The sequence below is a fragment of the Cryptomeria japonica genome, unplaced genomic scaffold (genome assembly GCF_030272615.1).
Source record: "Cryptomeria japonica unplaced genomic scaffold, Sugi_1.0 HiC_scaffold_80, whole genome shotgun sequence".
NCBI classification, from domain to species: Eukaryota; Viridiplantae; Streptophyta; class Pinopsida; order Cupressales; family Cupressaceae; genus Cryptomeria; species Cryptomeria japonica.
This window is the reverse complement of record NW_026728902.1, coordinates 20,001-45,000: the sequence shown is the minus strand read 5'-3', so window position 1 is coordinate 45,000 and position 25,000 is coordinate 20,001. Positions and strand designations below refer to the sequence as shown.

The 25,000-nt window shown below is 60.9% G+C and overlaps 3 non-coding genes across 3 annotated transcripts; all 3 read left to right on the top strand.

The window, feature by feature from the left end:
• Positions 1-11,915: 11,915 nt before the first annotated feature.
• On the top strand, positions 11,916-12,034 carry LOC131864184 (5S ribosomal RNA). The gene has a single exon (XR_009363023.1). It is a non-coding gene; the product is annotated as a 5S ribosomal RNA (ribosomal RNA).
• A 5,915-nt stretch (positions 12,035-17,949) lies between these two features.
• LOC131864261 (5S ribosomal RNA) lies at positions 17,950-18,068 on the top strand. The gene has a single exon (XR_009363100.1). It is a non-coding gene; the product is annotated as a 5S ribosomal RNA (ribosomal RNA).
• A 5,904-nt stretch (positions 18,069-23,972) lies between these two features.
• Positions 23,973-24,091, top strand: LOC131864250 (5S ribosomal RNA). The gene has a single exon (XR_009363089.1). It is a non-coding gene; the product is annotated as a 5S ribosomal RNA (ribosomal RNA).
• The last annotated feature ends 909 nt before the right edge of the window (positions 24,092-25,000 follow it).

Below are 25,000 nucleotides of genomic sequence, written 5' to 3'. Positions count from 1 at the left end.
AGTGGGACAGCGCTGAATAGGCGGGAGAAGCCTGCGCGTATAAACGGAGATATATATCCAATTGCAACGAAGGAACGTGCCAAAGATCGAGAACAATGGCAGAAATGCTAGTAACGTGCACTTCGGGACCAACGCATCACCGGAAGACAACCGCCAAACATCGAAAGAGTCGCGATGCTCCGCAACCTACGTGCAAAGCGGTCGCACACCGGGTAAGGGAGTGAGAGCCCCAAACATAGCTGGGCGAGGCGCTCACTCCGCTCTTTAATATCTCGTTAATACCGCCAAGGAAATGGCACAAGCACACACACACAAGCATCCTCGGAAGAGGACAGTTCGAGTGACAGGTCAAATCCAAGAGTTCCGAAGACTACCTCCAGGAACAATCGGGAACAAGACCGATTACAAGTCGTCGAGTCTGTTACTGGGCGAACACGAGATGCGCACAGGAAATCGATCAGCCCTCACAATGGCCCAAGGCCAGAGATCGGACTGCTACGATTTACCCCAACAATCATCGTGCCACTCTTCGCAGAGAGGTGATAGACGCCAACGAGCCCGCGCATAGCAATCGAGGTGTAAAAAGGGCGTTGAAGGCAGGAAGCCTGGACGAAAGAGGCTACGAGGTCACCTCGAAGCGGTCTAAGAATCGGGCGCACTTGGGGCGACTACCAGTGCCAACCCCTTATCCCGCGGTGCGTCCGACACACAGAAATTTCCAAGGCGGCCAAGGAGCCTCCCCGCATAGCAATCGGGGTGTGAGGTTACGGATGCAGCATTGATAGCAATCGAGGTGGGAGGCGAAGGATGCAGAAGTGAGAGCCGAGGGATGTAGCAGAGATAGCAATCGGGGTGTGTGATGCAGAAGAGATAGCAATCGAGGTGTGCGGTGGGAAGGGCCCAGCAGCCAGAATGCATGAAGCGACGGATGAAGCAGTGATGACAACCGGGCTGTGAGGAGAGGAGGGATGCAGCCAAGAAAGCAATCAGGGCTCGAGGCAAGGGATGCATCAAGGATAGCAATCATGTTGTGAGGCGAGATTCCAAAGGCTAAACGTGAGAGGCTGCAGGGTCGACTCAGAGAGGTCTATGCATGTGAGAGGCTGAAAGCAAGGTCAACTCGGAGCGGTCTATGCATCGGGCGCGCTTGGGGCGACTACCAGTGCCAACCCCTTATCCCGCGACGCGTCCGACAAAGAGAACGTTCCAAGGCGGCAGAGGAGGTTACCAGCCGAAGGATGCAGTAGCAATAACAGGTATAGTTCCGCGGCGGCCGAGAAGACTCACCGCATAGGAATCGGGATGCGAGGCGAGGGATGCGGCGGGAAGGCCCCGACGGCTAAACGGAAGAGGCTGCAGGGCCGCCTCGGAATGGTCCAAGCATCGGACGCGATTGGGACGACTACCAGTGCCAACCCCTTATCCCGCGATGCGTCCGATACACAGATAGTTCCAAGGCGGCCGAGGAGCCTCACCGCATATCAATCGGGGTGCGAGGCGAGGGATGGGGCGGGAAGGCCCCAACGGCTAGACGGAAGAGGCTTCAGGGCCACCTCGGAATGCTCCAAGCATCGGACGCGCTTGGGGCGACTACCAGTGCCAACCCCTTATCCCGCGATGCGTCCGATACACAGATGGTTCCAAGGCGGCCGAGGAGCCTCACCGCATAGCAATCGGGGGTGCGAGGCGAGGGATGGGGCGGGAAGGCCCCAACGGCTAGACGGAAGAGGCTTCAGGGCCGCCTCGGAATGGTCCAAGCATCGGACGCGCTTGGGGCGACTACCAGTGACAACCCCTCATCCCGCGATGCGTCCGATACGAAGATGGTTCCAAGGCGGCCGAGGAGCCTCACCGCATAGCAATCGGGGTGCGAGGTGGGGGATGCGGCGAGATGGCCCCAACGGCTAGACGGAAGAGGCCACAGGGCCGCGTCGGAATAGTCCAAGCATCGGACGCGCTTGGGGCGACTACCAGTGACAACCCCTTATCCCGCGATGCGTCCGATACGAAGATAGTTCCAAGGCGGCCGAGGAGCCTCACCGCATAGCAATCCGGGTGCGAGGTGGGGGATGCGGCGAGATGGCCCCAACGGCTAGACGGAAGAGGCTGCAGGGCCGCCTCGGAATAGTCCAAGCATCGGACGCGCTTGGGGCGACTACCAGTGACAACCCCTTATCCCGCGACGCGTCCGATACACAGATAGTTCCAAGGCGGCCGAGGAGCCTCACCGCATAGCAATCGGGGTGCGAGGCGAGGGATGCGGCGAGAAGGACCCAACGGCTAGACGGAAGAGGCTTCAGGGCCGCCTCGGAATGGTCCAAGCATCGGACGCGCTTGGGGCGACTACCAGTGACAACCCCTTATCCCGCGATGCGTCCGATACACAGATAGTTCCAAGGCGGCCGAGGAGCCTCACCGCATAGCAATCGGGGTGCGAGGCGAGGGATGCGGCGAGAAGGACCCAACGGCTAGACGGAAGAGGCTTCAGGGCCGCCTCGGAATGGTCCAAGCATCGGACGCGCTTGGGGCGACTACCAGTGACAACCCCTTATCCCGCGACGCGTCCGATACACAGATAGTTCCAAGGCGGCCGAGGAGCCTCACCGCATAGCAATCGGGGTGCGAGGCGAGGGATGCGGCAAGAAGGACCCAACGGCTAGACGGAAGAGGCTTCAGGGCCGCCTCGGAATGGTCCAAGCATCGGACGCGCTTGGGGCGACTACCAGTGACAACCCCTTATCCCGCGACGCGTCCGATACACAGATAGTTCCAAGGCGGCCGAGGAGCCTCACCGCATAGCAATCGGGGTGCGAGGCGAGGGATGCGGCGAGAAGGACCCAACGGCTAGACGGAAGAGGCTTCAGGTCCGCCTCGGAATGGTCCAAGCATCGGACGCGCTTGGGGCGACTACCAGTGACAACCCCTTATCCCGCGACGCGTCCGATACACAGATAGTTCCAAGGCGGCCGAGGAGCCTCACCGCATAGCAATCGGGGTGCGAGGCGAGGGATGCGGCGAGAAGGACCCAACGGCTAGACGGAAGAGGCTTCAGGGCCGCCTCGGAATGGTCCAAGCATCGGACGCGCTTGGGGCGACTACCAGTGACAACCCCTTATCCCGCGACGCGTCCGATACACAGATAGTTCCAAGGCGGCCGAGGAGCCTCACCGCATAGCAATCGGGGTGCGAGGCGAGGGATGCGGCGAGAAGGACCCAACGGCTAGACGGAAGAGGCTTCAGGGCCGCCTCGGAATGGTCCAAGCATCGGACGCGCTTGGGGCGACTACCAGTGACAACCCCTTATCCCGCGATGCGTCCGATACACAGATAGTTCCAAGGCGGCCGAGGAGCCTCACCGCATAGCAATCGGGGTGCGAGGCGAGGGATGCGGCGAGAAGGACCCAACGGCTAGACGGAAGAGGCTTCAGGGCCGCCTCGGAATGGTCCAAGCATCGGACGCGCTTGGGGCGACTACCAGTGACAACCCCTTATCCCGCGACGCGTCCGATACACAGATAGTTCCAAGGCGGCCGAGGAGCCTCACCGCATAGCAATCGGGGTGCGAGGCGAGGGATGCGGCGAGAAGGACCCAACGGCTAGACGGAAGAGGCTTCAGGGCCGCCTCGGAATGGTCCAAGCATCGCACGCGCTTGGGGCGACTACCAGTGACAACCCCTTATCCCGCGACGCGTCCGATACACAGATAGTTCCAAGGCGGCCGAGGAGCCTCACCGCATAGCAATCGGGGTGCGAGGCGAGGGATGCGGCGAGAAGGACCCAACGGCTAGACGGAAGAGGCTTCAGGGCCGCCTCGGAATGGTCCAAGCATCGGACGCGCTTGGGGCGACTACCAGTGACAACCCCTTATCCCGCGACGCGTCCGATACACAGATAGTTCCAAGGCGGCCGAGGAGCCTCACCGCATAGCAATCGGGGTGCGAGGCGAGGGATGCGGCGAGAAGGACCCAACGGCTAGACGGAAGAGGCTTCAGGGCCGCCTGGGAATGGTCCATGCATCGCACGCGCTTGGGGCGACTACCAGTGACAACCCCTTATCCCGCGACGCGTCCGATACACAGATAGTTCCAAGGCGGCCGAGGAGCCTCACCGCATAGCAATCGGGGTGCGAGGCGAGGGATGCGGCGAGAAGGACCCAACGGCTAGACGGAAGAGGCTTCAGGGCCGCCTCGGAATGGTCCAAGCATCGGACGCGCTTGGGGCGACTACCAGTGACAACCCCTTATCCCGCGACGCGTCCGATACACAGATAGTTCCAAGGCGGCCGAGGAGCCTCACCGCATAGCAATCGGGGTGCGAGTCGAGGGATGCGGCGAGAAGGACCCAACGGCTAGACGGAAGAGGCTTCAGGGCCGCCTCGGAATGGTCCAAGCATCGGACGCGCTTGGGGCGACTACCAGTGACAACCCCTTATCCCGCGATGCGTCTGATACACAGATAGTTCCAAGGCGGCCGAGGAGCCTCACCGCATAGCAATCGGGGTGCGAGGCAAGGGATGCGGCGAGAAGGACCCAACGGCTAGACGGAAGAGGCTTCAGGGCCGCCTCGGAATGGTCCAAGCATCGGACGCGCTTGGGGCGACTACCGTTGCCAACCCCTTATCCCGCGATGCGTCTGATACACAGATAGTTCCGAGGCGGCCGAGGAGCCTCACCGCATAGCAATCGGGTTGCGAGGCAGATTATTGGGAAGGGAACCCCCTGGGATGCGGCTCAAGCAGTGCCCAAAGGGACTGGAATGCGGAATCACATCGAGAGACCCAAATGCTATACGAGGGCTCAAATCGAATTATCGATTTGGCCACGACATGGACGCATCGGAACGACTACCTTTGCCGAACCACTCGCAATTGCATCCATACCGAAACCAATAGACATTTCCGTTAGAGCCCTCGCATAGCATTCGGGAATCTCGCATGCCCCTCTAAATCGACCAATGCTGGCGCTCAACGAAAATCCGAGCGCTACCACCGTTCGAGCGCCAGCATTGGTCGAGTTAGAGGGGCACGGGGGAGAATGCTCCAGTCAACACCTCCCCTATATAAGTTATTTGTCCGATTCTCGCACAACCGTAGTCTGCCTCGTCGAATCAAACAACGGTCCCAGATTCCGACTTCCGTTCCGTAGAGACCCAAAAGCTAGATGGAGGCTCGCAAGAAAGAGAGTCGGCGCATAGCAATCGGGTTTCTCGAACGTTTAGGGACCGAGCTCACTTGCGGATAGGGCAAAATCCGCCAAGCAACCCAAAAGCTAGACGGGGGCTCGAATCGAATCGCCTAGGCGGCCACAACAACGACGTGTTGGATCGACTACCAGTGCCAAACCATTCAGCAAGACTAGTCTGTGTCGAGGCCGGATAGAGATTCTCAGAGAGCGCCCGTATAGCATTTAGGAGACCTGCCGCGTCCCTCACACTCGACAAATGGTGGTGCACGTTTATAAATCCGAGCGATCCCAACCCTTTCAAGCACCAACATCGGTCGAGATAGAGGGGCACGGAGGGGGCTGCGTGAGACAACACAGTCCCCTATATAAGTTATTTGTCCGATTCTCACACATCCGAAGAATGGTCATCAAATCGGACAACAGCCCAAACTTCCGACTTCCGTCCCAGAAAGCCCAAGAGCTATCTAAAACGTTCATGGCCGGAACTCGATCGCGGCTATACCAGTCCGCCAAGCAACCCAAAAGCTAGACTGGAGCTCTAGTCGAATCACCTCTGTGGCCATTGCAAGGACGTGTTGGAGCGACTACCATTGCCGAACCATTCCGCAGGTCGAGTCCATACCAAGGCCGCATAGAGATTCACGATGAGCTCCTGCATAGCAATCAGGAGACTTGCCGTGTCCATCACAATCGATAAATCCTGGTGCAAGATTTTTGCATCCGAGCGCTCCAACCAGTCGAGCACCAGCATCAATCGACATAAACGGGCACGGGGGGAGGATGCTCGAGAACACTACCTCCCCTATATAAGTTATTTGTCCGATTCTCAAGCAGCCGAAGTCTGGTCATCGAATCGGGTCAAAGACCACAACTTCCGACTTTACCCACAATGCAAGTCATCGAATCGAACATCGGCCCCCGAGTCGGACTCCATGCGTATGTCAGGTCATCGGACCCAAATTCCGCCTTCCTGCGCATGGCGGGCCATCAATATCAACTCGGTCATCGGACCCAAACTCCGCCTTTCTGCGCATGGCACGCCTTCAAATCGGTCATCGGACCCAAATTCCGCCTTCCTGTGCATGGCGGGCCATCAACATCAACTCGGTCATCGGACCCAAATTCCGCCTTTCTGCGCATGGCACGCCATCAACTCGGTCATCGGACCCAAATTCCGCCTTCCTGCGCATGGCAGGTCATCGGACACAAATTCAGACCTCGCCAATATGCCTACGTATCGAATCGGTCATCGGACCCAACTTCCGACTTCATCCATACTGTAGGGTCTTTGAGGTTGGCGCGGTGCGCTCAACCCGGGGAGTCGACCCATCGAAGCATACACCTCCCCTATATAAGCTATTTGTCCGATTCCCACACCTGTGTAGTTTGCACCTCTGACCAGGACATCGACCCCAACTTCCGAACTCGACTGCAACGACGGCACCAGCGCCTTGGTGCGCACCTTGCGACGCACAGTCCCAACATTCGCCTTCCTGCACATGGCAGGTCATCGGACCCAAATTCCGACCTCGCGAGTATGCCTACATATCGAATCGGTCATCGGACACAACTTCCGACTTCATCCATACCGTAGGGTCTTTGAGGTTGGCGCGGTGCGCTCAACCCGGGGAGTCGACCCAACGAAGCATACACCTCCCCTATATAAGCTATTTGTCCGATTCCCACACCTGTGTAGTTTGCACCTCCGATCAGGACATCGACCCCAACTTCCGAACTCGCCTGCAACGACCGAACCAGCGCCTTGGTGCGCACCTTGCAACGCACAGTGCCAACATTCGCCTTCCTGCACATGGCAGGTCATCGGACCCAAATTCCGACCTCGCGAGTATGCCTACATATCGAATCGGTCATCGGACCCAACTTCCGACTTCATCCATACCGTAGGGTCTTTGAGGTTGGCGCGGTGCGCTCAACCCGGGGAGTCGACCCAACGAAGCATACACCTCCCCTATATAAGCTATTTGTCCGATTCCCACACCTGTGTAGCTTGCACCTCCGATCAGGACATCGACCCCAACTTCCGAACTCGACTAAAAAGACCGCACCAGCACCTTGGTGTGCACCTTGCAACGCACAGTGCCAACATTCGCCTTCCTGCACATGGCAGGTCATCGGACCCAAATTCCGACCTCATGAGCATACCTACTAATCGAATCGGTCATCGGACCCAACTTCCGACTTCATCCATACCGTAGGGTCTTTGAGGTTGGCGCGGTGCGCTCAACCTGGGGAGTCGACCCATCGAAGCATACACCTCCCCTATATAAGCTATTTGTCCGATTCCGACACCTGTGTAGTTTGCACCTCCGCTCAGGACATCGACCCCAACTTCCGAACTCGCCTGCAACGACCGAACCAGCGCCTTGGTGCGCACCAAAAGTGCGCACTTTTGGAGGGCACTTTTGTGCGCTCCAAAGGTGCGCACTTTTGGAGGGCACTTTTGTGCGCTCCAAAGGTGCGCACTTTTGGAGGGCACTTTTTGGAGGGCACTTTTGTGCGCTCCAAAGGTGCGCACTTTTGGAGGGCACTTTTTGGAGGGCACTTTTCTGCGCTCCAAAGGTGCGCACTTTTGGAGGGCACTTTTTGGAGGGCACTTTTCTGCGCTCCAAAGGTGCGCACTTTTGGAGGGCACTTTTTGGAGGGCACTTTTCTGCGCTCCAAAGGTGCGCACTTTTGGAGGGCACTTTTTGGAGGGCACTTTTCTGCGCTCCAAAGGTGCGCACTTTTGGAGGGCACTTTTGTGCACTCCAAAGGTGCACACTTTTGGAGGGCACTTTTTGGAGGGCACTTTTCTGCACTCCAAAGGTGCGCACTTTTGGAGGGCACTTTTTGGAGGGCACTTTTGTGCGCTCCAAAGGTGCGCACTTTTGGAGGGCACTTTTTGGAGGGCACTTTTGTGCGCTCCAAAGGTGCGCACTTTTGGAGGGCACTTTTGTGCACTCCAAAGGTGCGCACTTTTGGAGGGCACTTTTCCTGCGCTCCAAAGGTGCACACCTAGGTGAGCACCTTCGACCACACCTTGTAGCACACCAAACTCTGACTTTCGACTTCATCCGCAATGCAGGGTCTTTGAGGTTGGCGCAATGCGCACAACCAGGGGAGTCGACCCATCAAACCCAACACCTCCCCTATATAAGCTATTTGTCTGATTCTCATACATGCGTAGCCTGCAGGAGCAATTAGGACATCGACCCCAACTTTCGGCTTCTAAACGAAAACAAGGTCTTTGAGGTTGGTGTAATGCGAACAACTAGGGGAGTCAACCCATCAAACCCAACACCTCCCCTATATAAGCTATTTGTCTGATTCTCATACATGTGTAGTCTACAGGAGCAATTAGGACATCGACCCCAACTTTTGACTTCTTAACGAAAACAAGGTCTTTGAGGTTGACGTAATGCGCACAACCAGGGGAGTCGACCCATCAAACCCAACACCTCCCCTATATAAGCTATTTGTCCGATTCTCATACATGTGTAGCCTACAGGAGCCATTAGGACATTGACCCCAACTTTTGACTTCTTAACGAAAACAAGGTCTTTGAGGTTGGCGTAATGCGCACAACCAAGGGAGTTGACCCATCAAACCCAACACCTCCCCTATATAAGCTATTTGTCTGATTCTCATACATGTGTAGCCTGCAACAACGATTAGGACATCCACCCCAACTTCTGAATTCGTCTGCGTTGACCGCACCAAAGGTGCACGCCTTGGTGCTCACCAAAATCCGACTTCCGACTTCTTCTGCTATGCGGGGTCTTTGAGGTTGGCGCAGTGCGCACAACCAGGGGAGTCAACCCACCGAATGCAACACCTCCCCTATATAAGCTATTTGTCTGATTCTCATACATGCGTAGACTGCAGCAATGATTAGGACATCCACCCCAACTTTTGACTTCTTAAACAAGACAGGGTCTTTGAAGTTGGTGCAGTGCACACAACCAGGGGAGTCGACCCATCAAACGCAACACCTCCCCTATATAAAGCTATTTGTCCGATTCTCATACGTGTAGTCTGCAGCAGCGATTAGGACATCGACCCCAACTTCCGAATTCGTTTGCATTGACCGCACCAAAGGTGCACGCCTTGGTGTGCACCTTGGAGTGCACTTTGGTGCTCACCTCGGTGCACACTTTGGTGTGCACCTCGGTGTGCACCAAAGGTGCGCACCTTGGAGCGCACCAAAGGTGTACACTTTGGAGCGCACCACATAGGGTCTTTGAGAGGTTGGCGCAGTGCGCACACCAAGGTGGGTGTTGAGGTGCGTGCCGAGGTGGGTGGGTGCTAGGGTGCGCTCCATGGTGGGTGCCAGGGTGGGTGCGTGCTAGGGTGGATTCCAAAGAGGGTCATAGGGTGGGTGCCAAGGTGGGTTGGTGATATAGTGGGTTCAAAGGTGGGTACTAGGGTGGGTTCCAAGGTGGGTCACAAGTTGGGTGCCAGGATGCGTGGGTGTTAGGTTGGGTGCCAAGGTGGGCTCCTGCGTGGGTGGGTGCTAGGGTGGGTTTCAAGGTGGACGCGAGGGCGGGTGCCAAGGTGGGTAACAAGTTGGGTGTTAGGATGGGTGAGTGCTAGAGTGGGTGCCAAGGTGGGTGGGTGCTAAGGTGGATGCCAAGGTGGTTCACAGGGTGGGTGGGTTCTAGGGTGAGTTCCAAGGTGGGTCACAGGTTTAGTGCTAGGGTGCGTGTCAAGGCGGGTGTCGAGGTGCCTGGGTGCTAGGGTGTGGATGCCAATGTGGGTCATAGGGTGGGTACTAGGGTGGGCTGCAATGTGGGTGCCAAGGTGGGTAACATGCTCGGTTGGTTCTAAATTGGGTGTCAGGGTGGGTGTGCACCCACCTTGCCCGAGGTGGGTGCCAAGGTGCCAGTGTGGGTGGGTGCTAAGGTGGATGCCAAGGTGGGTGAGAAGGTGGGTGATAGGTTGAGTGGTAGGATGGGTGGGTGCCAAGATGGGTCACAGGGTGGGTGCAAGGGTGGGTAGGTGCTAGGGTTGGTGTCAGGGTGGGTGGGTGCTAGGTTGGGTTCCAAGGTGGGTGCGAGGGTGAGTGTCAAGGTGGGTCACAGGTTAGGTGCTAGGATGGGTGAGTGCTAGGGTGCAAAGGTGCCAGGGTGGGTGCTAGGATGGGTCGATGCTAGGGTGAGTGGCAAGGTGGGTCCACAAGTGTCAAGGTGGGTGCCGAGGTGGGTGCCAACTTGGGTTCCAAGGTGGGTGCCAAGTGGGCGACTGCTATGGTGGATGCCAAGGTGGGTCACGGGGTGGGTGCCAAGTTGCTAGGTTGTGTTCCAAGGTGGGTGCCAACGTGGCTGCTAGGGTGCGTGGGTTAAAGGGTGTGTCACAACGTGGGTGCCAGGATGGGTGCGCACCCACACTGGCCAAGACGGGTGCAAGGTTGGGTTCCAAGCCCGGTCACAGGCTGGGTGCTAGGATGGGTGGGTGCCAAGGTGGGCACCAGGGTGGGTGCACCCACCCTGGCCAAGGTGGGTCACGGGGTGGGTCCTAGGGTGGGTAACGGGGTGGGTACTAAGGTGCGTGCCAAGGTGGGTCATGGGGTGGGTGCCAAGGTGGGCACCAGGGTGGGTGTGCACCAACCCTAGCCAGGGTAGGTCACGGGGTGGTTGTCGGGGTGGGCGTCAAGGAGCCAAGGTGGGTGGCAAGTAGCCAAGTTGCGTGCCAAGGTGGGTGTCGGGGTGGGTGCCAAGGATCCAAGGTGGGTGCCAAGGAACCAAGGTGGGTGTCTGGGTGGGTGCCGAGGTGGGAGCCAGGGTGGGTCCCAAGGTGAGTGCAAAGGTGGGTGCCAGGGTCAAGGTGAGTGCCAATGTGGGTTCCAAGGTGCCAGGGTCAGGGTGAGTGCCAATGTGGGTTCAAAGGTGCTAAGTTGGGTGCGAGGTTGGGTGCGAGGGTGGGTGGGTGCCAAGGTGTGCTAGGTGGAAGCCCGGGTGGGTCGGCATCCCATGGGTGTCGAGTTGGGTGCCTGATGGGTGCTTCTTGTCAAGTTTTAGTCGTCGGGACTCATTTCGAGCCTTAGAGGTCGTTTCTTGTCCGGTTGCCCTGTCTTCGACCTGGGAACCCAATTTTGGTCCTCGGGTCCCATTTTTTTTTGTCTCGCATCCCACTTTTGGCCTGTGGCCTTTTCGGGGTCGATTCTCGTTTTGGGCATCAGAGCATGTTTCTTCTCCTAAAACCCAATATTTGTTTATTAAGTCTCGGAACACATTTTTGTTCTCGTGGACCCATCATGGGTCTTGGAACGCATTTGTGGTCCTTGGGTCCCATTTTGCATCCCGAAACTTGTGTTTTGGTGCTTGATCCCTATTTTGGGTGCCCACCTTGCACCAAGTGCGCACCCGGGGCAAACCGAGCGCCTTGGTGCACCGGGGCAAGATCGAGCGTGCACCCGAGGCGCCCCGAACATGCACCAAGGTGCACTCGGCCCACATGTGAGCGCAGGTCGTTGCGCCCGAGGTGGTGTGTGGGCACCGCGTTGCAGACGGGACACTGCACGCACACGACGCCCCGTCCAGGTGCACGCACGTAGGCCGGGCCGGGTGCACACCCGACGCCCTAGCAAGGTGCGCGCACCCGGGCAGGGCTCACACTTGGCGAACGGGGCGCACTTCGCGAGGGAGGGTGTGCACCTCGACGGGGGTGGGTGGCCGGGGTGGATTCGCACGTGGGTCGCGGTTTGCTAAGTACACACTGCGACAAGCTCATAACGGGTGCGATCATACCAGCGTTAGTGCACCGGATCCCATCAGAACTCCGCAGTTAAGCGCGCTTGGGCCGGAGTAGTACTGGGATGGGTGACCTCCCGGGAAGTCCCGGTGTTGCACCCTTTTTTAGTTTTTCGCCGGGCGTCGCAATGCTATTTGAATAAACCTTTTGCCCGTTTGCGTTCTCGTCGGGGCCGGGCCGGGCCGGGGTGCGCTGCCCGCACTACCGCGCGCGCGGGGGCGACACCGAGCGCGCACCCGAGGCGCCCCGAGCACACAGGCCACGGTGCAACCCGGGCGTTGTGCGCGCACCCCGGTGCGCCCGAGGTGCTGCGCGCGCACCCAGGTGAAATCGGTGTGCACCTCGGCCAGTGCGCGCTCGGTCGAGTCGCGCACGTTGGCCAAGGTGCACGGTGATGTTTCTTACTCTAAGGTTCCGCACCAGACGCCCGGGACAGGTGAGCGAAGCTGGGCGGGGCCGGGTGCGCGGCCGGGGCAGGTGCACGCAGCTGGAGAGAGCTTTGGAGCACACCAGAGGTGCGCACCTTGGAGCACACTTCGGAGCGCACCAATGATGCGCTCCATTCAAAAGTTTCCTGAAAAGGCAAAAAAAGTTGAGATTATAGAATTTCCCACTTGAGAGATTGTAAAAAAAAAAAATTTAAAATGAAGGAAACGCGGGTGCCAAGGTGTGCGCGCCCGGGTGCGCAGCCCAGCCAAGGTGTGCGCACCAAGGCGCCCACCCTGGTGAAGGTGCACGCAAGGTGCGCACCCGAGGCAAACCGGACAATTAACCCAACTTTCGACTTCGCGCGCACCTGCGCACCTTGGAGCGCACTTCGGAGCGCTCCTTGTTGCGCACCAATCTTGGGCACCTCGGAGTGCACCATGGCGCCCACCAAGGTGCGCACCCGGGGCAAACCGAGCTCCGACTTCGTGCGCACCTTGGAGCGCACGAAAGGTGCGCACCATGGCGCCCACCAAGGTGCGCAGCCCAGCCAAGGCGTGCGCATCAAGGTGCGCACCCTGGCGAAGGTGCGCACCCGGGGCAAACCGAGCTCCGACTTCGTGCGCACCTTGGAGCGCACAAAGGGTGCGCAACCCAGCCAAGGTGTGCGCACCCCGGGCAAACCGAGCTCCGAATCGTGCGCACCTTGGAGCACACTTCGGAGCCCTCCTTGGTGCGCACCGATGTTGCGCACCTCGGAGCGCACCCGGGGAAAACAATGCAATTAACCCGACTTTCGACTTCGTGGGCACCTCGGAGCGCTCTCGGGTTCGCACCTCGGAGCACACCGAGGTGCGCACCTTTGATGCGCTGCCTTCACCAATTTCCAGAAAAGGCAAGAAAACATTGAGAAGGTGTGCGCACCGAGGTGCCCACCCTGGCGAAGGTGCACGCGAGGTGCGCACCCGGGGCAAACCGGGCTCCGACTTCGTGCACGCCATGCTGCGCACCTTGGAGGGCCATGGTGCGCACCTTGGAGCACACTTCGGAGCGCTCAATGGTGCCCAACCCAGCCAAGGTGCCCACCGCGGCGAAGGTGCACGCGAGGTGCGCACCCGGGGCAAACCGGGCTCCGACTTCGTGCACGCCGCACCTTGGAGCACACTTCGGAGCGCTCCTTGGTGCGCACCAGGGCGCGCAACCCAGCCGAGGTGCCCACCCCGGCGAAGGTGCACGCGGGGTGCGCACCCGAGGCAAACCGGGCTCCGACTTCGTGCACGCCATGGTGCCCACCGCGGCGAAGGTGCACGCGAGGTGCGCACCCGGGGCAAACCGGGCTCCGACTTCGTGCACGCCGCACCTTGGAGCACACTTCGGAGCGCTCCTTGGTGCGCACCAGGGCGCGCAACCCAGCCGAGGTGCCCACCCCGGCGAAGGTGCACGCGAGGTGCGCACCCGGGGCAAACCGGGCTCCGACTTCGTGCACGCCATGGTGCCCACCGCGGTGAAGGTGCACGCGAGGTGCGCACCCGGGGCAAACCGGGCTCCGACTTCGTGCACGCCGCACCTTGGAGCACACTTCGGAGCGCTCCTTGGTGCGCACCATGGTGCCCACCAGGGCGCGCAACCCCGCCGAAGGTGCACGCGAGGTGCGCACCCGGGGCAAACCGGGCTCCGACTTCGTGCACGCCGCACCTTGGAGCACACTTCGGAGCGCTCCTTGGTGCGCACCAGGGCGCGCAACCCCGCCGAAGGTGCACGCGAGGTGCGCACCCGGGGCAAACCGGGCTCCGACTTCGTGCACGCCATGGTGCGCACCAGGGTGCCCACCGCGGCGAAGGTGCGCACCCGGGGCAAACCGGGCTCCGACTTCGTGCACGCCGCACCTTGGAGCACACTTCGGAGCGCTCCTTGGTGCGCACCAGGGCGCGCAACCCAGCCGAGGTGCCCACCCCGGCGAAGGTGCACGCGAGGTGCGCACCCGGGGCAAACCGGGCTCCGACTTCGTGCACGCCATGGTGCCCACCGCGGCGAAGGTGCGCACCCGGGGCAAACCGGGCTAGGACTTCGTGCACGCCGCACCTTGGAGCACACTTCGGAGCGCTCCTTGGTGCGCACCATGGTGCCCACCAGGCCGCGCAACCCAGCCAAGGTGTGCGCACCAAGGTGCACGCGAGGTGCGCACCCGGGGCAAACCGGGGTCCGGCTTCGTGCACGCCGCACCTTGGAGCACACATCGGGGCGCTCCCGGGTTCGCACCGGCGTTGCGCACCGTGGTGGGCACCTCGGAGCGCACCGTGGTGGGCACCTCGGAGCACACCAAGGTGGGCAGCGAGGTGCGCACCTTTGATGCGATGCCTTCACTAATTTCCATAAAAGGCAAAAGAAAACGAGATTTTAAAATTTCCGTTTTGAAAGATAGTGAGAAAAAGGGAATGCTGGTGCCATCTTGAGCCCGCCCTGGTGCGCAGCCCAGCCAAGGTGTGCGCACCAAGGTGCCCACCCTGGCGAAGGTGCGCGCCCGGGCAATTAACCCAACTTCCAACTTCGCGCGCGCCAGGGTGGGAGCGCACCCAACAACCGGGCCTGGGAAGAGCCAATGCGAGAAACCCCACCAAACGCTCTGACAAAAAAAGAGGGGGCGCTCCAGTAACCCCGCTTCGGAGCGCACCCTGGGCAAACCCAGCCAGGGTGCCCACCCCGGCCAAGGTGCAGGCGAGGTGCGCACCCGGGGCAAACCGGGCTCCGACAACGTGCACGCCGCACCTTGGAGCACACTTCGTAGCGCTCCCGGGTGCGCACCTCAGAGCACACCAAGGTGGGCAGCGAGGTGCGCACCTTTGATGCGCTGCCTTCACTAATTTCCAGAAAAGGCAAAAAAAAGAGGAGATTTTAAAATTTCCGTTTTGAAAGATAGTGAAAAAAACGGAACGCGGGTGCCATCTTGAGCCCGCCCGGGTGCACAGCCCAGGTAAGGTGCCCACCCTGGCAAAGGTGCGCACCCGGGCAATTAACCCTACTTCCGACTTCGTGCGCGCCAGGGTGGCAACCGGGCCTGGGAAGAGCCAATGCGAGAAACCCCACCAAACGCTCCGACAAAAAAAGAGGCGGCGCTCCAATAACCCCGCTTCGGAGCGCAGCCGGGGCAAACCCAGCCAAGGTGCCCACCCCGACGAAGGTGCACGCGAGGTGCGCACCCGGGGCAAACCGGGCTCCGACAACGTGCACGCAGCACCTTGGAGCACACTTCGAAGCACTCCCGGGTGCCCACCGGCGTTGCGCACCGTGGTGGGCAGCGAGGTGCGCACCTTTGATGCGCTGCCTTCACTAATTTCCAGAAAAGGCAAAAAAAAATGAGATTTTAAAATTTCCGTTTTGAAAGATAGTGAAAAAAACGGAACGCGGGTGCCATCTTGAGCCCGCCCTGGTGCGCAGCCCAGGCAAGGCATGCGCACCAAGGTGCCCACCCGCGGTGCACGCCCGGGGCAAACCGGGCTCCGACTTCGTGCAGGCCGCACCTTGGAGCACACTTCGGAGCGCTCCTTGGTGCGCACCATGGTGCCCACCAGGGCGCACCCGGGGCAAACCGGGCTCCGACTTCGTGCACGCCGCACCTTGGAGCACACATCGGAGCGCTCCCAGGTTCGCACCAGCGTTGCGCACCTTTGATGCGCTGCCTTCACTAATTTCCAGAAAAGGCAAAAAAAAACGATATTTTAAAATTTCCGTTCTGAAAGATAGTGAAAAAAACGGAACGCGGGTGCCATCTTGAGCCCTTCCTGGTGCGCAGCCCAGGCAAGTTGTGCGCACCAAGGTGCCCACCCTGGCGGAGGTGCGCGCCCGGGGCAAACCGGGCTCCGACTTCGTGCACTGCATGGTGCCCACCAAGGCGCGCAACCCAGCCAAGGTGCCCACCGCAGCGAAGGTGCACGCGAGGTGCGCACCCGAGGTGCACACCCGGGGCAAACCGAGCTCCGACTTCGTGCACGCCGCACCTTGGAGCACACTTCAGAGCGCTCCTTGGTGCGCACCAGGGCGCGCAACCCAGCCAAGGTGCTCACCCCGGCGAAGGTGCACGCGAGGTGCGCACCCGGGGCAAGCCGGGCTCGGACTTCGTGCACGCCGCACCTTGGAGCACACATCGGAGCGCTCCCGGGTTCGCACCAGCATTGCGCACCTTTGATGCGCTGCCTTCACTAATTTCCAGAAAAGGCAAAAAAAAAAAAAAAACGAGATTTTAAAATTTCCGTTTTGAAAGATAGTGAAAAAAACGGAACGCGGGTGCCATCTTGAGCCCGCCCTGGTGTGCAGCCCAGGCAAGTTGTGCGCACCAAGGCACCCACCCTGGCCAAGGTGGGTCACGGGGTGGGTCCTAGGGTGGGTAACGGGGTGGGTACTAAGGTGCGTGCCAAGGTGGGTCATGGGGTGGGTGCCAAGGTGGGCACCAGGGTGGGTGTGCACCAACCCTAGCCAGGGTAGGTCACGGGGTGGTTGTCGGGGTGGGCGTCAAGGAGCCAAGGTGGGTGGCAAGTAGCCAAGTTGCGTGCCAAGGTGGGTGTCGGGGTGGGTGCCAAGGATCCAAGGTGGGTGCCAAGGAACCAAGGTGGGTGTCTGGGTGGGTGCCGAGGTGGGAGCCAGGGTGGGTCCCAAGGTGAGTGCAAAGGTGGGTGCCAGGGTCAAGGTGAGTGCCAATGTGGGTTCCAAGGTGCCAGGGTCAGGGTGAGTGCCAATGTGGGTTCAAAGGTGCTAAGTTGGGTGCGAGGTTGGGTGCGAGGGTGGGTGGGTGCCAAGGTGTGCTAGGTGGAAGCCCGGGTGGGTCGGCATCCCATGGGTGTCGAGTTGGGTGCCTGATGGGTGCTTCTTGTCAAGTTTTAGTCGTCGGGACTCATTTCGAGCCTTAGAGGTCGTTTCTTGTCCGGTTGCCCTGTCTTCGACCTGGGAACCCAATTTTGGTCCTCGGGTCCCATTTTTTTTTGTCTCGCATCCCACTTTTGGCCTGTGGCCTTTTCGGGGTCGATTCTCGTTTTGGGCATCAGAGCATGTTTCTTCTCCTAAAACCCAATATTTGTTTATTAAGTCTCGGAACACATTTTTGTTCTCGTGGACCCATCATGGGTCTTGGAACGCATTTGTGGTCCTTGGGTCCCATTTTGCATCCCGAAACTTGTGTTTTGGTGCTTGATCCCTATTTTGGGTGCCCACCTTGCACCAAGTGCGCACCCGGGGCAAACCGAGCGCCTTGGTGCACCGGGGCAAGATCGAGCGTGCACCCGAGGCGCCCCGAACATGCACCAAGGTGCACTCGGCCCACATGTGAGCGCAGGTCGTTGCGCCCGAGGTGGTGTGTGGGCACCGCGTTGCAGACGGGACACTGCACGCACACGACGCCCCGTCCAGGTGCACGCACGTAGGCCGGGCCGGGTGCACACCCGACGCCCTAGCAAGGTGCGCGCACCCGGGCAGGGCTCACACTTGGCGAACGGGGCGCACTTCGCGAGGGAGGGTGTGCACCTCGACGGGGGTGGGTGGCCGGGGTGGATTCGCACGTGGGTCGCGGTTTGCTAAGTACACACTGCGACAAGCTCATAACGGGTGCGATCATACCAGCGTTAGTGCACCGGATCCCATCAGAACTCCGCAGTTAAGCGCGCTTGGGCCGGAGTAGTACTGGGATGGGTGACCTCCCGGGAAGTCCCGGTGTTGCACCCTTTTTTAGTTTTTCGCCGGGCGTCGCAATGCTATTTGAATAAACCTTTTGCCCGTTTGCGTTCTCGTCGGGGCCGGGCCGGGCCGGGGTGCGCTGCCCGCACTACCGCGCGCGCGGGGGGCGACACCGAGCGCGCACCCGAGGCGCCCCGAGCACACAGGCCACGGTGCAACCCGGGCGTTGTGCGCGCACCCCGGTGCGCCCGAGGTGCTGCGCGCGCACCCAGGTGAAATCGGTGTGCACCTCGGCCAGTGCGCGCTCGGTCGAGTCGCGCACGTTGGCCAAGGTGCACGGTGATGTTTCTTACTCTAAGGTTCCGCACCAGACGCCCGGGACAGGTGAGCGAAGCTGGGCGGGGCCGGGTGCGCGGCCGGGGCAGGTGCACGCAGCTGGAGAGAGCTTTGGAGCACACCAGAGGTGCGCACCTTGGAGCGCACCAATGATGCGCTCCATTCAAAAGTTTCCTGAAAAGGCAAAAAAAGTTGAGATTATAGAATTTCCCACTTGAGAGATTGTAAAAAAAAAAAATTTAAAATGAAGGAAACGCGGGTGCCAAGGTGTGCGCGCCCGGGTGCGCAGCCCAGCCAAGGTGTGCGCACCAAGGCGCCCACCCTGGCGAAGGTGCACGCAAGGTGCGCACCCGAGGCAAACCGGACAATTAACCCAACTTTCGACTTCGCGCGCACCTGCGCACCTTGGAGCGCACTTCGGAGCGCTCCTTGGTGCGCACCAATCTTGGGCACCTCGGAGTGCACCATGGCGCCCACCAAGGTGCGCACCCGGGGCAAACCGAGCTCCGACTTCGTGCGCACCTTGGAGCGCACGAAAGGTGCGCACCATGGCGCCCACCAAGGTGCGCAGCCCAGCCAAGGCGTGCGCATCAAGGTGCGCACCCTGGCGAAGGTGCGCACCCGGGGCAAACCGAGCTCCGACTTCGTGCGCACCTTGGAGCGCACAAAGGGTGCGCAACCCAGCCAAGGTGTGCGCACCCCGGGCAAACCGAGCTCCGAATCGTGCGCACCTTGGAGCACACTTCGGAGCCCTCCTTGGTGCGCACCGATGTTGCGCACCTCGGAGCGCACCCGGGGAAAACAATGCAATTAACCCGACTTTCGACTTCGTGGGCACCTCGGAGCGCTCTCGGGTTCGCACCTCGGAGCACACCGAGGTGCGCACCTTTGATGCGCTGCCTTCACCAATTTCCAGAAAAGGCAAGAAAACATTGAGAAGGTGTGCGCACCGAGGTGCCCACCCTGGCGAAGGTGCACGCGAGGTGCGCACCCGGGGCAAACCGGGCTCCGACTTCGTGCACGCCATGCTGCGCACCTTGGAGGGCCATGGTGCGCACCTTGGAGCACACTTCGGAGCGCTCAATGGTGCCCAACCCAGCCAAGGTGCCCACCGCGGCGAAGGTGCACGCGAGGTGCGCACCCGGGGCAAACCGGGCTCCGACTTCGTGCACGCCGCACCTTGGAGCACACTTCGGAGCGCTCCTTGGTGCGCACCAGGGCGCGCAACCCAGCCGAGGTGCCCACCCCGGCGAAGGTGCACGCGGGGTGCGCACCCGGGGCAAACCGGGCTCCGACTTCGTGCACGCCATGGTGCCCACCGCGGCGAAGGTGCACGCGAGGTGCGCACCCGGGGCAAACCGGGCTCCGACTTCGTGCACGCCGCACCTTGGAGCACACTTCGGAGCGCTCCTTGGTGCGCACCAGGGCGCGCAACCCAGCCGAGGTGCCCACCCCGGCGAAGGTGCACGCGAGGTGCGCACCCGGGGCAAACCGGGCTCCGACTTCGTGCACGCCATGGTGCCCACCGCGGCGAAGGTGCACGCGAGGTGCGCACCCGGGGCAAACCGGGCTCCGACTTCGTGCACGCCGCACCTTGGAGCACACTTCGGAGCGCTCCTTGGTGCGCACCATGGTGCCCACCAGGGCGCGCAACCCCGCCGAAGGTGCACGCGAGGTGCGCACCCGGGGCAAACCGGGCTCCGACTTCGTGCACGCCGCACCTTGGAGCACACTTCGGAGCGCTCCTTGGTGCGCACCAGGGCGCGCAACCCCGCCGAAGGTGCACGCGAGGTGCGCACCCGGGGCAAACCGGGCTCCGACTTCGTGCACGCCATGGTGCGCACCAGGGTGCCCACCGCGGCGAAGGTGCGCACCCGGGGCAAACCGGGCTCCGACTTCGTGCACGCCGCACCTTGGAGCACACTTCGGAGCGCTCCTTGGTGCGCACCAGGGCGCGCAACCCAGCCGAGGTGCCCACCCCGGCGAAGGTGCACGCGAGGTGCGCACCCGGGGCAAACCGGGCTCCGACTTCGTGCACGCCATGGTGCCCACCGCGGCGAAGGTGCGCACCCGGGGCAAACCGGGCTAGGACTTCGTGCACGCCGCACCTTGGAGCACACTTTGGAGCGCTCCTTGGTGCGCACCATGGTGCCCACCAGGCCGCGCAACCCAGCCAAGGTGTGCGCACCAAGGTGCACGCGAGGTGCGCACCCGGGGCAAACCGGGGTCCGGCTTCGTGCACGCCGCACCTTGGAGCACACATCGGGGCGCTCCCGGGTTCGCACCGGCGTTGCGCACCGTGGTGGGCACCTCGGAGCGCACCGTGGTGGGCACCTCGGAGCACACCAAGGTGGGCAGCGAGGTGCGCACCTTTGATGCGATGCCTTCACTAATTTCCATAAAAGGCAAAAAAAAACGAGATTTTAAAATTTCCGTTTTGAAAGATAGTGAGAAAAAGGGAATGCTGGTGCCATCTTGAGCCCGCCCTGGTGCGCAGCCCAGCCAAGGTGTGCGCACCAAGGTGCCCACCCTGGCGAAGGTGCGCGCCCGGGCAATTAACCCAACTTCCAACTTCGCGCGCGCCAGGGTGGGAGCGCACCCAACAACCGGGCCTGGGAAGAGCCAATGCGAGAAACCCCACCAAACGCTCTGACAAAAAAAGAGGGGGCGCTCCAGTAACCCCGCTTCGGAGCGCACCCTGGGCAAACCCAGCCAGGGTGCCCACCCCGGCCAAGGTGCAGGCGAGGTGCGCACCCGGGGCAAACCGGGCTCCGACAACGTGCACGCCGCACCTTGGAGCACACTTCGTAGCGCTCCCGGGTGCGCACCTCAGAGCACACCAAGGTGGGCAGCGAGGTGCGCACCTTTGATGCGCTGCCTTCACTAATTTCCAGAAAAGGCAAAAAAAAGAGGAGATTTTAAAATTTCCGTTTTGAAAGATAGTGAAAAAAACGGAACGCGGGTGCCATCTTGAGCCCGCCCTGGTGCACAGCCCAGGTAAGGTGCCCACCCTGGCAAAGGTGCGCACCCGGGCAATTAACCCTACTTCCGACTTCGTGCGCGCCAGGGTGGCAACCGGGCCTGGGAAGAGCCAATGCGAGAAACCCCACCAAACGCTCCGACAAAAAAAGAGGCGGCGCTCCAATAACCCCGCTTCGGAGCACAGCCGGGGCAAACCCAGCCAAGGTGCCCACCCCGACGAAGGTGCACGCGAGGTGCGCACCCGGGGCAAACCGGGCTCCGACAACGTGCACGCAGCACCTTGGAGCACACTTCGAAGCACTCCCGGGTGCCCACCGGCGTTGCGCACCGTGGTGGGCAGCGAGGTGCGCACCTTTGATGCGCTGCCTTCACTAATTTCCAGAAAAGGCAAAAAAAAATGAGATTTTAAAATTTCCGTTTTGAAAGATAGTGAAAAAAACGGAACGCGGGTGCCATCTTGAGCCCGCCCTGGTGCGCAGCCCAGGCAAGGCATGCGCACCAAGGTGCCCACCCGCGGTGCACGCCCGGGGCAAACCGGGCTCCGACTTCGTGCAGGCCGCACCTTGGAGCACACTTCGGAGCGCTCCTTGGTGCGCACCATGGTGCCCACCAGGGCGCACCCGGGGCAAACCGGGCTCCGACTTCGTGCACGCCGCACCTTGGAGCACACATCGGAGCGCTCCCAGGTTCGCACCAACGTTGCGCACCTTTGATGCGCTGCCTTCACTAATTTCCAGAAAAGGCAAAAAAAAACGATATTTTAAAATTTCCGTTCTGAAAGATAGTGAAAAAAACGGAACGCGGGTGCCATCTTGAGCCCTTCCTGGTGCGCAGCCCAGGCAAGTTGTGCGCACCAAGGTGCCCACCCTGGCGGAGGTGCGCGCCCGGGGCAAACCGGGCTCCGACTTCGTGCACTGCATGGTGCCCACCAAGGCGCGCAACCCAGCCAAGGTGCCCACCGCAGCGAAGGTGCACGCGAGGTGCGCACCCGAGGTGCACACCCGGGGCAAACCGAGCTCCGACTTCGTGCACGCCGCACCTTGGAGCACACTTCAGAGCGCTCCTTGGTGCGCACCAGGGCGCGCAACCCAGCCAAGGTGCTCACCCCGGCGAAGGTGCACGCGAGGTGCGCACCCGGGGCAAGCCGGGCTCGGACTTCGTGCACGCCGCACCTTGGAGCACACATCGGAGCGCTCCCGGGTTCGCACCAGCATTGCGCACCTTTGATGCGCTGCCTTCACTAATTTCCAGAAAAGGCAAAAAAAAAAAAAAAACGAGATTTTAAAATTTCCGTTTTGAAAGATAGTGAAAAAAACGGAACGCGGGTGCCATCTTGAGCCCGCCCTGGTGTGCAGCCCAGGCAAGTTGTGCGCACCAAGGCACCCACCCTGGCCAAGGTGGGTCACGGGGTGGGTCCTAGGGTGGGTAACGGGGTGGGTACTAAGGTGCGTGCCAAGGTGGGTCATGGGGTGGGTGCCAAGGTGGGCACCAGGGTGGGTGTGCACCAACCCTAGCCAGGGTAGGTCACGGGGTGGTTGTCGGGGTGGGCGTCAAGGAGCCAAGGTGGGTGGCAAGTAGCCAAGTTGCGTGCCAAGGTGGGTGTCGGGGTGGGTGCCAAGGATCCAAGGTGGGTGCCAAGGAACCAAGGTGGGTGTCTGGGTGGGTGCCGAGGTGGGAGCCAGGGTGGGTCCCAAGGTGAGTGCAAAGGTGGGTGCCAGGGTCAAGGTGAGTGCCAATGTGGGTTCCAAGGTGCCAGGGTCAGGGTGAGTGCCAATGTGGGTTCAAAGGTGCTAAGTTGGGTGCGAGGTTGGGTGCGAGGGTGGGTGGGTGCCAAGGTGTGCTAGGTGGAAGCCCGGGTGGGTCGGCATCCCATGGGTGTCGAGTTGGGTGCCTGATGGGTGCTTCTTGTCAAGTTTTAGTCGTCGGGACTCATTTCGAGCCTTAGAGGTCGTTTCTTGTCCGGTTGCCCTGTCTTCGACCTGGGAACCCAATTTTGGTCCTCGGGTCCCATTTTTTTTTGTCTCGCATCCCACTTTTGGCCTGTGGCCTTTTCGGGGTCGATTCTCGTTTTGGGCATCAGAGCATGTTTCTTCTCCTAAAACCCAATATTTGTTTATTAAGTCTCGGAACACATTTTTGTTCTCGTGGACCCATCATGGGTCTTGGAACGCATTTGTGGTCCTTGGGTCCCATTTTGCATCCCGAAACTTGTGTTTTGGTGCTTGATCCCTATTTTGGGTGCCCACCTTGCACCAAGTGCGCACCCGGGGCAAACCGAGCGCCTTGGTGCACCGGGGCAAGATCGAGCGTGCACCCGAGGCGCCCCGAACATGCACCAAGGTGCACTCGGCCCACATGTGAGCGCAGGTCGTTGCGCCCGAGGTGGTGTGTGGGCACCGCGTTGCAGACGGGACACTGCACGCACACGACGCCCCGTCCAGGTGCACGCACGTAGGCCGGGCCGGGTGCACACCCGACGCCCTAGCAAGGTGCGCGCACCCGGGCAGGGCTCACACTTGGCGAACGGGGCGCACTTCGCGAGGGAGGGTGTGCACCTCGACGGGGGTGGGTGGCCGGGGTGGATTCGCACGTGGGTCGCGGTTTGCTAAGTACACACTGCGACAAGCTCATAACGGGTGCGATCATACCAGCGTTAGTGCACCGGATCCCATCAGAACTCCGCAGTTAAGCGCGCTTGGGCCGGAGTAGTACTGGGATGGGTGACCTCCCGGGAAGTCCCGGTGTTGCACCCTTTTTTAGTTTTTCGCCGGGCGTCGCAATGCTATTTGAATAAACCTTTTGCCCGTTTGCGTTCTCGTCGGGGCCGGGCCGGGCCGGGGTGCGCTGCCCGCACTACCGCGCGCGCGGGGGCGACACCGAGCGCGCACCCGAGGCGCCCCGAGCACACAGGCCACGGTGCAACCCGGGCGTTGTGCGCGCACCCCGGTGCGCCCGAGGTGCTGCGCGCGCACCCAGGTGAAATCGGTGTGCACCTCGGCCAGTGCGCGCTCGGTCGAGTCGCGCACGTTGGCCAAGGTGCACGGTGATGTTTCTTACTCTAAGGTTCCGCACCAGACGCCCGGGACAGGTGAGCGAAGCTGGGCGGGGCCGGGTGCGCGGCCGGGGCAGGTGCACGCAGCTGGAGAGAGCTTTGGAGCACACCAGAGGTGCGCACCTTGGAGCACACTTCGGAGCGCACCAATGATGCGCTCCATTCAAAAGTTTCCTGAAAAGGCAAAAAAAGTTGAGATTATAGAATTTCCCACTTGAGAGATTGTAAAAAAAAAAAATTTAAAATGAAGGAAACGCGGGTGCCAAGGTGTGCGCGCCCGGGTGCGCAGCCCAGCCAAGGTGTGCGCACCAAGGCGCCCACCCTGGCGAAGGTGCACGCAAGGTGCGCACCCGAGGCAAACCGGACAATTAACCCAACTTTCGACTTCGCGCGCACCTGCGCACCTTGGAGCGCACTTCGGAGCGCTCCTTGGTGCGCACCAATCTTGGGCACCTCGGAGTGCACCATGGCGCCCACCAAGGTGCGCACCCGGGGCAAACCGAGCTCCGACTTCGTGCGCACCTTGGAGCGCACGAAAGGTGCGCACCATGGCGCCCACCAAGGTGCGCAGCCCAGCCAAGGCGTGCGCATCAAGGTGCGCACCCTGGCG